This window comes from Leptonychotes weddellii, chromosome 9 (assembly GCF_054177405.1).
Source record: "Leptonychotes weddellii isolate Sample4059 chromosome 9, ASM5417740v2, whole genome shotgun sequence".
In the NCBI taxonomy this organism is placed as follows: domain Eukaryota; kingdom Metazoa; phylum Chordata; class Mammalia; order Carnivora; family Phocidae; genus Leptonychotes; species Leptonychotes weddellii.
The window spans coordinates 60,522,604-60,535,979 of NC_138377.1; the positions used below are offsets into that span (position 1 = coordinate 60,522,604).

General features: G+C 37.9%; 1 long non-coding RNA gene across 1 annotated transcript in view; it reads left to right on the forward strand.

The window, feature by feature from the left end:
- The window catches only part of LOC115940217 (uncharacterized), a 104,450-nt gene extending 94,222 nt beyond the window's left edge, over window positions 1–10,228 (forward strand). Inside the window, exon 5 of the long non-coding RNA XR_014148194.1 lies at window positions 9,978–10,228. This is a non-coding gene — a long non-coding RNA (uncharacterized LOC115940217). The remainder of the gene's footprint in view (window positions 1–9,977) is intronic.
- Window positions 10,229–13,376: the final 3,148 nt, after the last annotated feature.

Consider the following 13,376-nt stretch of genomic DNA (forward strand, 5'->3'; position numbering starts at 1 on the left):
TTTGCAAATTGTTTGGAATTAATTTGTTTTGAGTAAACGGAAATTAGCCTGTTAAATGAAGCTTATAAAAAGAAGGATTACAAAGGGGTAGGAGACCATCTCACCAGGATAGCTTAAAACCCACACATTTATATGAGTCAGGGGAAGTACTGTCCTTTAAAAATGATCTTATTCTTTCCAGTCGTCTGAGATTTGTGCCTCCTGATGTGATCCAGAGATCCGGCAAAGTAGAAACATATTTAGAATCTTACTCCTTAGAATACTGAACTCATCCATCAGCGGGAGTGACAATGTCTTAGACAAAGCATTTTGCCTGGCACACAGCCTGTGCTGAGATTTTCCTGTGGCTATAATGTAGCACACCTGACAGATGTTTGAGCCATTTAACACAGCAGGCGGTACTCATAAACACCACAGACTGGCATTCAACATGATAGGGATTCTTCTTCTTCTTTTTTTTTTTAATTTTTTATTTATTTGCGAGAGAGAGAATGAGAGACAGAGAGCATGAGAGGGAGGAGGGTCAGAGGGAGAAGCAGACTCCCCGCCGAGCAGGGAGCCCGATGCGGGACTCGACCCCGGGACTCCAGGATCATGACCTGAGCCGAAGGCAGTTGCTTAACCGACTGAGCCACCCAGGCGCCCAGGGATTATTCTTCTTTTGTCTGCCTGAAGTTCTATGGCCTATAATCAACAAAGGATTTAGGCATAACTAGCTAAAACGTAGGGTGTGATGTCATTTATATGCAATATTTCTCTTGCTTATAAAGCTTACAAAATGTCCCAGAAGCTGAGATACTTCTTGACACAGGTGAAAAACATTTTGCACATGTTTCCCTTTTCGTGAGGAGAACTGGTTTAGAAAAGAAAGGCATCATGGGTATTATTTGCTCACAGAGTAAAGCTTATATATCACTGTTTATTTTCTTCATAGTTCCTTAATGATGTAATGTGCGTAAGTCCATATTAATTTTTAAATTCAACATGGTGGTGATGAAATAGACTAACTGCAAAAACACCATTTAAAAATTCCCATTAACAATGCGTCTACATCAGAAAGAGAGACAGAAGTAAATATACACCATCTGTAGTTTTAAAAACTATACTGTCTGTCCTAAGGGATAGAGATAAATGCTATTAATTTAAATGTCATGTTTGCATTGAATGAAGCACAGCAATTTTAAATTTGGCTTTATTAAAGTTCTTTTTTAGCTTAAATTTCTCATTTGGTAAGTAGCATTTGGAGGAATTGCTCACTGATAACAATTATTTAGGTCCTTTGGGGAGCAGTAACATGCAGGGGGTGATGATACTTTCAAAATAACATTTTATTGCATTTATAATCTATTACATAATCAAAATAATCTTGTAGTCTGCAACTGTATAGGGAATTTAAAAATAGGAAAATTAATAATACCTTAAAGGAACAAATAAATACCACAATTGAACCATGGTAACACCCTGGCATATATATAACACTTATTTTAGAAACTGTTTTTGTAAGCATGCATTTGTTGGAAGAAGTTTCCAGTTTTGTTTTGTGTAGGTCATGGCTTTTTCCGGTTTGCTTTAGGGTTCAATGATTTGCTGGATACAGCTGCATGTACAGAGGCAGAAACAGTTTCATCCTAGGAAATAACCATAGCTTAGCATTTATGTGCCAAGGTAAGTCTGTAGAAGTTAATGAAAACATTCTTTAAGGCTATGCCCAAATACAAGGACTCACTGGAATTCTGAAAAACCCATACATGTCAGAAAGGTTGAAATTAGTTTATCTTTCCAATGTTTTATTTACTCCTGTGTACAGCTATCGTATACTGTTTTCCTAATACTCATTCTCTAACTCCTACATTTCCAGGCTGACATTTGATTTTTGTCCCATTGGTGGTGATATTTTGAGCAAGGTTTTCTTAGCTAGCTTCAGGATTAGGTATTCTGCCCTGCTAGCTGCACTGGAAAGGAGCTTCTTAAGTCTAATGTGATCTTATATATGTATATCTGTAGTTCTGTTTTCATTTTAAACAAATTCATACAGAGGAGCAGAGACCAGAGCTTTGAAATGGTATAATTGGGATCTGCATTGTGGATACTGAATATATATTAGTCCTCTCAACTGGAAAGATCATTCTTTAGATTTAAGCTCAGTTTCCGTTTCCTTAGGGAAGCCTTTCCTGACCTGACTAGCTTGAGTTCTCCATAATGTGCTTTCCAAACACCATGTAACATTCCTTTTTAATAAGTGTCACCATTGTAGTTTCACACAAAAATAGACTCAAAATGGATGAAAGACCTAAATGTGAGACAGTCCTCACATTTATTTTTGATTATTTGATTACTATCTGTCTCTGCCACTAAACTGCATGCTCTGTAACTACAGGGATTTTGTCTGGTTTTTTTCATCCTTATATCCTTGGTGCCCAGTATGTGGTGGGGGCTCAGGAAATAGTTGTTAAATGAATGCATTTTCTAAAGCACTACTTTATATTATTCATACAATTTCCTACTGTTTAATTACAATTTTGACATATTCTTAAAACATACACTACTGTTAGAGCATTTTGCTTTGTGTACATTGTGTGGCTTTGGCACACCAATAAATAACACTCTTTCCTTCCCTGCTGTACAATCAATAGAGAGATATATCCACAAGTCAGATGTGGGTTGGAGGACATGGCTTAAATGTGTGGCCAAAGTGATGTTACTAATTTCTCACCATCACTCAACTCAAGCTTACCAGCTTAATCAGTTCCCTACATGGCAGCAAAGTGGAGTAAAAGTACTTTTGATCAGTGGATACCTGAGAAGTGGGGAACACCTCAATGGGGAAAATGCTGGTATAGGGTATAGAGATGATTCAAGAGCTCTTAAAGATGGAGGGAGTAAATAGGGTGAGGACAGTAAGCCTTAGCAGTCATTTACTGTCTTTCCACATAGAGATTAAAAAACAAGGACCATGTTCAAGAAGGGAAACACTTTAGATTCTTGCTCCATCTCCTTATGGTCAGGCATGAGGTTAGAAGAATAAACTATGGAAATTATAAAAAAATACACCCTCTGGAAAATGAAATAAACTTTTCTGAACTTTGATATCTGAACCTTAGAAGTTTCAGATACAGTCTTACTTTTGGTATCACAGCAGATAATCAACCTGTTGCTGTCTTCTCCCATTCCTTCCCATGATATTGAAGTCATAATGATAAGCAAGCAGCATATACACCAGGCGCAGCTTTAAATACTATACATCCATAATCTCATTTTATCTGGGAGGGAGCAGAGTGTAGATGTTAAGAGTGGTGTAGTGTAGAGATGAAGACCCTGGTTAAATCATGCAGTGCACATAATATGCCTGATAACATGGTCATTGCTCTGTAAAATGTTGGCTATTATGAGGATGATGACTATTGTTATAGTAGAATGGAATTTCCCGTTGTTCAGTCTACCTAAGTACTACTCAGTCCTAGGGTTTTCCCTTCGATAACATTCTTTGTCTTCTGGGAATAAAGGACCTCTTCTTTATCTCTTGGGAATCTTAGAATATTTTGGACCTTCAAAAGAGAGTCCACATGAACACAGAGACAGTCTGCATGGAGTTCAGCAAAGTCTCTCATAGGGGCACCTCTTGACCAGAGGCCCACATTCTTCATTAAGGAAATGAGTGGCTGGCATGGCTTCTCTCTGTCAGGGTAAACAGCAGTCCCTGATGGTGGTTGGCTTGACCTCCACATGCTCTGAGTAGTAGGCCCCTGAAAGTGTTTGAGTCTCTGTATGTATCCTTTCCATCTAGTCCCCTCAGTTTCAGTTCCTTCTCTCCCTGCCTTTGACTTCCAGTGAGGTCCCATTCCATCCACAACTTCCCCTGTCCCTCCCCAGGAAGTTTAAGTGGCTCATCTCTATTTTTTCTAGGAAGTATGAGTGGGATCATCTGGTTTTTATTCTAGTCTCTCCAAACTTACTACTTTGGCTGTGAAAAGCTCCTCCTCCTCATTTTCTTCCTCCTCCTCCTTTTCCTTCTCCCCCTTCTTTATTCTCGACTGCCTGTTCTGGAAGCAAAAAATACACCAAACCCAACATTAATTGTATCTTGATCCTATGATTTTGCTACATTATTATTTTTGACTATCATATTATTTTGATTATTAAGCACGATTATCTCTTTTATCAACAAAAAGAAACTAAGATGCTGACAATGCGAGATCTTGCTCCCAGTCACAGCCAGAATTAGGCCCAGAAACCCCAGTTTCAAAGCTCATAATAGATTCTCCAAAGAAACGATGTTCTCTCATCTCAAAACCTTTGCACAAACTCCCAATGCCGGGCTAACACCTATGATAGTAGTCTTCTAGAAGGGCTGAAGTGTTGTTTGCATGGAATGATCCATTGAAATGTGGGGAAAAAATATTACACCTTCAATTTCTGTGTTTCTATCTACAAAGTAGAAAAAAAGTACAACTTTGGAAGCATGTACTCTGACTTGACACTGTGCCCTTGATGTCCTTGAGGGCTTTCAGAAAGAGAGGAGTTTCCACAGTGAGGAGAGAACATGGCAAATCTCTCACTCTTGTTCACACACTGTATGGTACAATGTTTTACTGTTTATCTACACCCAGTTAAGTGGCTTTATGGGTCTACTCTTCTATTCTAAATAAACTAATTCTCACAAAATGGGCAAGAGTCATAAAAAGTTTCCTGGAAAAAAAAACCTCTAAAGATGACCGTTAATTGCAAGCATGAGCAAATGGCAAGAAAAGAACAAAGCACATGGCCTTTTGTGAGTATGAGCTTTTTTTTTTTCAGTCATGACACACAAAGTAAAAGACAATTAGTAGATAATACTCCCAATATTGAAATTCTTCAGAAAAAACATAGGATATTACATATAATATTCTTAATAAACCCCACAGTATCTTTAATTTGTGTTTCATTAACTATAAACTGTTGATAGTAGTGTGTATATATAGTTGCATATTTTTTCATGGCTGTAGTACATGGAGTACATTATAAAAAGACCTTAATACTTGCCAATCATTGAGGATTCAGTTTGGACATTCTGTTATCTGGAAAACATGTATAAAGTCCATTCCTGTGTTCCTTTTCCTATGGTCTCTTGGAAACTTGTACTTGATTCCACTGAAATACGTTTGCAGAATCTGCTAGAGTTGTCTGTTTGCAGCTATCTCTCTACCAAGACTGTGAGGGCAGGGACAGAGTCTTACTCATATTTGAATTCTCATGGTGAAATATTTTGACACATGGAAGGTATTTGAGAAGATAAATGAATAAATAAATACTCATCAAAAAGCTATCAGGTACTGAGCTGATACGATAGAATCGGGTTCCAGCAAACCCCGGCACAGCTGCCCACTTTCAAATCATCCTTCAAAAACTATGGCAGGGGCTCTCCTCTGGTCTGCATCGTGTCCTGGCATGCCCTATTTTGGACTGGCTTCCCAGTGGACTCAGTACTGAGCATAATAAATACTTTTTCTAGTCATTCTGCCTGTGACCCCAGTAAGATAGCAAAAATGAGCAAGCATGTCCTTCACTCACACTCAGTAATGGGTCTAGGTCCAGCTCTCATTGTCTCATTCTACTCCAGTCCTTCCTGTTCTTAAGCAGACCACAAAATGGGTAGCTGATGGGTAAGGGAGGGGATGAGGCATAGGAAGTGTTAGAGGGAGCAAGGGGCCTCAAACTCTGTCTAATGTGGCACTCTTTGCCTCCTTCAACTCTGTCAATAGAGAATGTCAATAATAGTCTTAAGCAGCCTCACGTGCTGGCAGCAAAAGATCACATTATGATTTGGCACTAGAGAGAACAGTGCTTAAGGCAAAGCCAGGGAGGAGGCTGCTACAGGAATCCAGGTTGGGCTAAAGGGAGAGGCCATGAAATTGCCGGAAAGTAGGTGAATTTGAGAAATGTGAAGGAGAGAAAAAGTAAGGATTTGAGTCCTAGATGAGCCCATGTTTCTGACAGTTGCATGTTTGATGATGCCATTCATTAAGAGAGGGGTCACTGAAGAAAGAGGAACACATTTTCAGGGTAAAAATTCGTTAAAGATTTTTTTTTTAAAGATTTTATTTATTCATTTGAGAGAGAGAGTGAGAGAGAGAAAGAGGACAAGAGGGGGGAGCGGGAGAGGGAGAAGCAGACTCCCCGCCGAGCAGGGAGCCCGACGCGGGACTCGAGCCCGGGACTCCAGGATCATGACCTGAGCCGAAGGCAGTCGCTTAACCGACTGAGCCACCCAGGCGCCCAAAATTCGTTACTTTAATGGTTCTACTCTGACTTCTGGTCTCAACACACAATCAAGCAATCAGTGTTACCTGGTAACCTTTTTGTATTTTCTTGGTGAGGTCCAGATTACAATCTCTATGGTGACACTATCAAATCGTCACTGCTTTCCTCAAACCTGGATCTGGAAACTCTTCACTCCTGCTCCCTACCCCGTCAGGATTTTCCCAGAGACAGAGTTTCTTCCACTTCCCAGGGAAAACAGAGGTCATCTGGGCAGAGCGTTCTCTCTACCCTTTCTGTCACCCCAGTTCCAATCATTCCCCATTCCGCTAGGGCCTCAGTTTCCTCTCTCGGCTCTCTCCGTTCATTCTACCCTCAGCGTTGAAACCAGAGTCACCTTTGAAAACTGCAACAATGAATCATGGGACACTTCATCAAAAACTAATGATGTACTGTATCGTGACTAACATAACTAATATAACTAGCATAATAAAAAAAAAAAAGAAAACTGCAGATTGAATGTTGTCACACCTTTGCTTACTGCCTCCCAGTGGCTGATTAGCCAGACTTCACATGAGGCTCTAACTTCTCCAGTATTGTCTCTGGCACATTTCCCTGTTTTCTTCACACTGATTCAATTCTTAAAATGCATCACACTTTTTAAAATCTTCAGATATTTGCCTATGTATCCCTTCTGATGTGAATTAGGATTAGCTTTTTATTTGTACCATTCTTTTTAATGTTGAGTCTTAAAGTTTTTATTTACATGCTGTTTCCTCCTGGAAGTTTCCCTGACTGCCACCTTTCCCTCAGATATGGATTAAATTCTCCTCCTATGTGCCCCCCAACCCCCACATCTTGTACTTACCTTATCAGAGCACATGTTGTGGAGCTTAATAATTATCTATTTGTCAGAATCCTAGACTGCAATATGAAGGCAAGGTCTATTTCTGCTTGTAACTGTGTATCTCTTAGAGCTCGATAGAGTTCCTATTATATAGTAGATGCTCTCTTAATACTTTCTAATGAGTACTGAATGTTGAATGATTTATATGGTATTATTCTATAAACCTATAAGCAATTTCAAATGTGTAAATGGCAATTTTTTTTTTTTTGGTAACAGCTTTACTGAGATTTAATCCACATACTATAGAGTTCACACACGTAAAATTATACAATTCACTGGTTTATAATATGTTCACAGATTTGCGCCTCACCACGATCAATTTGGGAGCATTTTTAGTGAATGGCAAATCTTGATAATTGATAATTTGGTACATTGGAATCTTGCTTTTGCCAATCTGGAGTATTTTGATAATTATTTAAAATAATTGGTTGATCTAGATCTTCAAATTGCATCTTCAGAATGCAGTGCCACCATCTTTTCCTAACCTGTCACAATATATTGAGATTTGAGAAAGCCTTAGTTTCTGATATTTTGATTAATGCAAATGCAACTTCAAATTATTTATCTATGAGCATTATAATGTTCTAAAAGTAGATCCTTTTCTCCATAGCTATAACTAGTCATTTATCATTTTTCATCTGCAACGCATGGTTCTCCATGTCAAGTTAACTATCACTTGGGTATAACTGAATATCACTCCTATTTTATTTAGGTCATTTTTAATTCTGCTGTTCCCTTTTAAAACTTTTTTAAATAAGCATCTTGACATATGAAACTCTGGGAAAAGGCAAGTATCAAGCTAATTTTCAGGATATTTTGCTGTTTTTAATGTAATATATTACTCTCATTCACCATTCCTTCAAGAAAAATGAATATGTTGAACTAACAGATCTCACAGGATATGGATCGCATTTCTCACTACCAAATATACATGTTAAAGCTCCAATTTCAAGATCAATAGCAATAGTAGCCACCCAGAAAGTATCCTTATTTTTGTCTTTCATCTTCCCTGGAATAGTTACTCAGTAGTGGCAGTTATCCCCTTTCATGAATGAAAAGTCAGGCAGATCCATGTATTTTCATTTTGCTCTTTGGAAAAAAAATATATGGTCATTTTAAGTTTCAAAGGTAACTATTTTATAATTAGAAGTAGCCAGTACTGTCTTATAATCTTATAATCAAAGTTTGAATCTGATATAAAGTTAAATTTTTCCCCAGCTGGGACCTTTTGCAAATAGAAAGTTTAAAAAGAGGGCTGGCTCCTTTTTCTCTTTCCCAGCCTTTTGTTTCTGCCCTTGTTCTCCCATTTTCCTCCATTTCCTAACTTTGTTGAAGCAGGGGAAATAAAGGTGAAAGGTGCAGAGCAGGGATCTTCTTGGACTCTGGCTTTGGCTGATGTTTCTCTGGGTATTTTCCTTGCTTCTTAGAATACTCTGTCATTGTTGGGGACACTCATCATCCATTTTCCTGATTCAGGTAAATGAACCCTTCTCTGACTTATAGCTTATAACTTCTTTTGGCCTTTGGGGAATTGGTGACTTGCTTGCAGGTTCTCACAGCTGAAATCCTTTTGCCCCTTGTGGTATACTAAATATGGCCTCAAATTCTTTACAGCTCCCCTTATCATAAGGCAGAATCCACTTCCCTATTCTGTGAATGTGGGTTGGCCTTGTGGCTTGCTTTGATAAAGTAGAATGTTCTGGAGGTGACACTGTGTAACTAACTTCTGAGTTTGGCCTCATCCCCTTGGAATACTTCTGCAGTCATGTGAAGATGCTTGAGATGAAAGACATGTGTGGCTTTTGACTACTATCTTTTTAATTCTGAAATCTAAGAAGTTCTTTAAAAAATAAAAAATGATGAACATATCTATATTTCTTTATACATGTGTGTATGTCTTGCATATGTATTTGGCAGGAATACTTGACTTAAATTAATATGAGGCTGGGCGCCTGGGTGGCTCAGTTGGTTAAGCGACTGCCTTCGGCTCAGGTCATGATCCTGGAGTCCCGGGATCGAGTCCCACATCGGCTCCCTGCTCGGCAGGGAGTCTGCTTCTCCCTCTGACCCTCCCCCCTCTCATGTGCTCTCTCTCATTCTCTCTCTCTCAAATAAATAAAATCTTTTAAAAAAAAATTAACATGAGGCTATTTATAATCTTTATAACCTTTTAAAAATCCCACTTGGTGGGAATATGCATACATCTTACTGTAGAAATGTTGATATATAATAACCATTGAGGGTGTTATATAATGTATACTGTATGATCTTTCTAAAATTAAAATTGAATTATGAAATGCATATGATAGCTAATTTTGTGTGTCAATTTGACTGGATCCTGGGGTGTCCAGATATTTGGCTAAATGTTATTGCTGGGTGTGTCTGGGAGGGTGTTTCTGGGTGAGATCAGCATTTGACTTGGCTCGGTAGACTGAGTAAAGCACATTGCCCTTCCCAGTGTGGGTGGCCATCATCTCATCATTTGAGGGCTTGAATAGAACAGAAGAGTGGAGGAAGAGAGCATTGGTTCCCTCTGCCTGTCTACTAAACTGGGACCTGGGTCTTTTCCTGTGCTTGGACATGAATTTAAACCATTGGCTCCCCTGGTTGTCAGGCCTTCAGGCTTGAACTGAAACTATATTGCCGGCTTTCCTGAGCCTCCAGCTTGCAGATGACAGATGGTGGGATGTCTCAGCCTTCATAATTGTGTGAGCCAATTCTGTATATTAAATATTTCTCTCTCTCTTTCTCTCTGTACAAATACATATGATATCCTATTCGTTCTGTTTCTCGGGAGAATCCTGACTAATACGTCATCTCTCCTCCAATTTTTCAGGAAAAAGACTCTGCAGCTCCAGAGAGGCTCTGTTTCTTCTTTGAATATTTGCATTCTGATGGAATACTTCATTTTGTTGTTGGATATCTATTATCTTATCATTTTGGTCAAAATGCCCACTTTAACATATTGTTATCTATTGATGGACGCTTTTCTTCAAGTTACTAGAATTGGATTTATATTTCTTTTAGAAGAGTTACCATGAGTAACACAGGATGCAAAAGGACTAGTCTTATTAGACATTGTGAAGACGTGATTTATTTTCTCTAAGAAATTCTCTTAAGGGACCAATAAACTTCTTTGTAACTCCCTTATATCTTAGCCTCTTTCCCCTCTGGATATGAAATAAAAATTCTCTCCATTAGTCAGTTTTCCTAATTCCTGGTGGAACTAAGTCAGTGGGTTCACAGGACTCCTCAGACATGCCTCGGGGGCCCGGGAAAGGGTGGTGGTGAAGGACGGAGCAGTTAGTGCAAGTCTCAGGGTTCTCAAATGCACCGAATCTAGTGGATTTCTTTACCTAATCTGTTTCAGATAGTGGAATTGATGATTTTCCTTGAAGAAAGTATTGATACTGATCATAAGAAATACACAGATGTTCTGGAACATTTTAATGTAACTTAAAGAATGTTTAAGCTTTTATTCCCACTTCTAGCATCAGGTATCCACAGGCATGGTTTATTTCATGAATTAAATTTTTATGCCTTTTCCCACTACCTAAAGCTAATATTACATTTTAAGTAGAAATAATAATAGAGCCATACATTTGTTGGAACCACTCACCAAACTTTGCAGACAGTTAACTTTAGCATTTTCACATCTTTTTGCAATAATAATAATAAAAAAAAATGGACCGTAACTCCCATTAGGCTTGTGAGTTGTTTTGGAGTAGCTCTTCTGATTTAAGTTTTCTTAATACCCTTCATATATAACAGGTGTTTGATATTTATTAGATGTAAAATATCTATATTTTGAGTTGTTCTAATTCATCTCACACAGAGAGAAGTGTCTTACTCCAAGTCATGTTCCCTTCTCTGCTGAGGCACACATCCTATGCTATCTTCTGTCTTCTCTATCAGTTTAATTCTCTTTTTATTTCTAAACAGATTTTTACAGCTTTCAGAGTACTTTTATGTATGTCATTTCATTCGATCCTCATTTCTATGGGACAGGCTCACAGGGAAGAACAGGTACCAACCACTAAATAATATGCATGAAGCCACAGAACTGCTAAATATAAAGGCAAAGTTAGAAGTCAGTTCTTCCAATACCATTATGTAACTTCTCAAAGCATAATCTTTCATTATATCCCAAAAGATTCCTGTTCATTTTACTTTTTTTTTTTTTGCTGGAGACCATGAAGTTGATGATAAAGAAGTATGTCACTATAATTAATTTTTATTTGGTTTACAAATTTTTGTGTAGTTTTTTTTTTAATCAATATGTTAGAGTGTGTATTCTCTAAATATTTTCTCACTTGACTACTAATGGAGTTGAAGTTGAAGTTTAATACATATAGAAAACATATAATTTCTTTGTAAACAAGGAGAATGGCTTTGTGAGAATCTTTTAAATAAATAAATCATTTAGAGGCATAGGTTTGAAAGTCGGAGAACCTAAAAGTACTAAAACAAGCTGTAATTTCCAAATTGGCCACCAGATGGCAGCAAATTCCTTTGTTTAATTTTAAGAATCGCTATCATTTTCCCAGGTTGAAAAATTAAACTCATTTCTGTATCCTGATGAGCTAGTTGAAGATTGCGCATACATATTTAACATCCCTTCCTCCAGCCAGAATTCTTCCTTTCACTGTCATTTGTATCACCAACCTTACAGTTCAGTATAGTGGAAACATTGGTAACATTATTTTGCTCCTCTCTTTTTGGGATGTATCTTCAACCCTTACCATCAAGCAAATTCTTTATTTTTTATTTTTCAATATCAAACAGATTAACCTCTTTCTCTCCTCCGTCCCTTTCATAGAAATTGCTTTTAATTGAGCTTTCATGATTATTTGGTTAATTCAGCAATTATCTGGTTTCTAGACTCCACAATGTATTCAAGATGTAACTAGATAAACTCTATTACTTAAGGATTAAAAATTATTTATGATTGTAGCACTGCCTTGATTCAACCACTTATGGTCTCTAAAATCAAGGCCTTCTGTCGTTTTGCTTTTTTGCAGCATTTCTCCAAGCATTATTCTCAACTCGTTCTCTCCATCTCAATTAAGGGAAGTCTTATTGCTGGTGCCAGCATGCAGCTCATTTATTCCCATGCCATTTTTATTTATTTTATTTTATTTTTTTAATTTTAATTTTTTTTTTTTAAAGATTTTATTTATTTGAGAGAGAGAGAATGAGAGACAGAGAGCACGAGAGGGAAGAGGGCAGAGGGAGAAGCAGACCCCCCGCTGAGCAGGGAGCCTGATGCGGGACTCGATCCAGGGACTCCAGGATCATGACCTGAGCCGAAGGCAGTCACTTAACCAACTGAGCCACCCAGGCGCCCCTATTTATTTTATTTTTTTAAGATTTTATTTATTTATTTGAGAGAGAGAAAAAGAGAGAGCACATAAGAAGGGGGAGGGTCAGAGGGAGAAGCAGACTCCCTGCCGAGCAGGGAGCCCGATGTGGGACTCCATCCCGGGACTCCAGGATCATGACCTGAGCCGAAGGCAGTCGCTTAACCAATTGAGCCACCCAGGCACCCTCCCATGCCATTTTTAGTGTACTGTGCTTTTCTACCACCTCTTTGCCATTTCATCTCTTTCATACAAGTTTGTTGAGAACTTGACTCCTTTTGAAAGTGTACCTTTTCCCAGGGTAATTCAGTGTCACCTTACTGTCTTGTTTCCACCTTCCTAGAACTAGCTACTTTCCAAACATACCTCTACCTACATATAAATTTTCATGGTATTTTATACTTCTTTGAAAATGTTCTCTAATTTTCTTTCATATTTTGAAGTTAGTATGATTTCATTCATCAGAGGCACCAACCTGTTAGAGATGAAGTGTAAAATTTCTATTGACTTCCATTTACTATGTTCTCTAATTTCATCTATAGTATACGGTAAGTTACTCAAGGCGTATTTTGATCTTTTTATAAATATCAGAATAGGACACAGTAACCTTGACATAACATCCCAACATTTTAATGGTTAAAGACTGAATAGAATTCTTAGTATCTGGCTTTTACTTTCTACGTATGCAGGCATGAATATAATCCTGATACCAACTTTTGCCATAAAACCAAACTAACTATACTTTTATATTGTGACTCATAGATATTTGAAAGATTAACCTAATGATTCCACTATGGAAAACACATCCAAAGTTTCCACAAAAGATACACCTTGATCTAATCTCTACAGAAAACAGAGAGAAAATTCTCTAACAT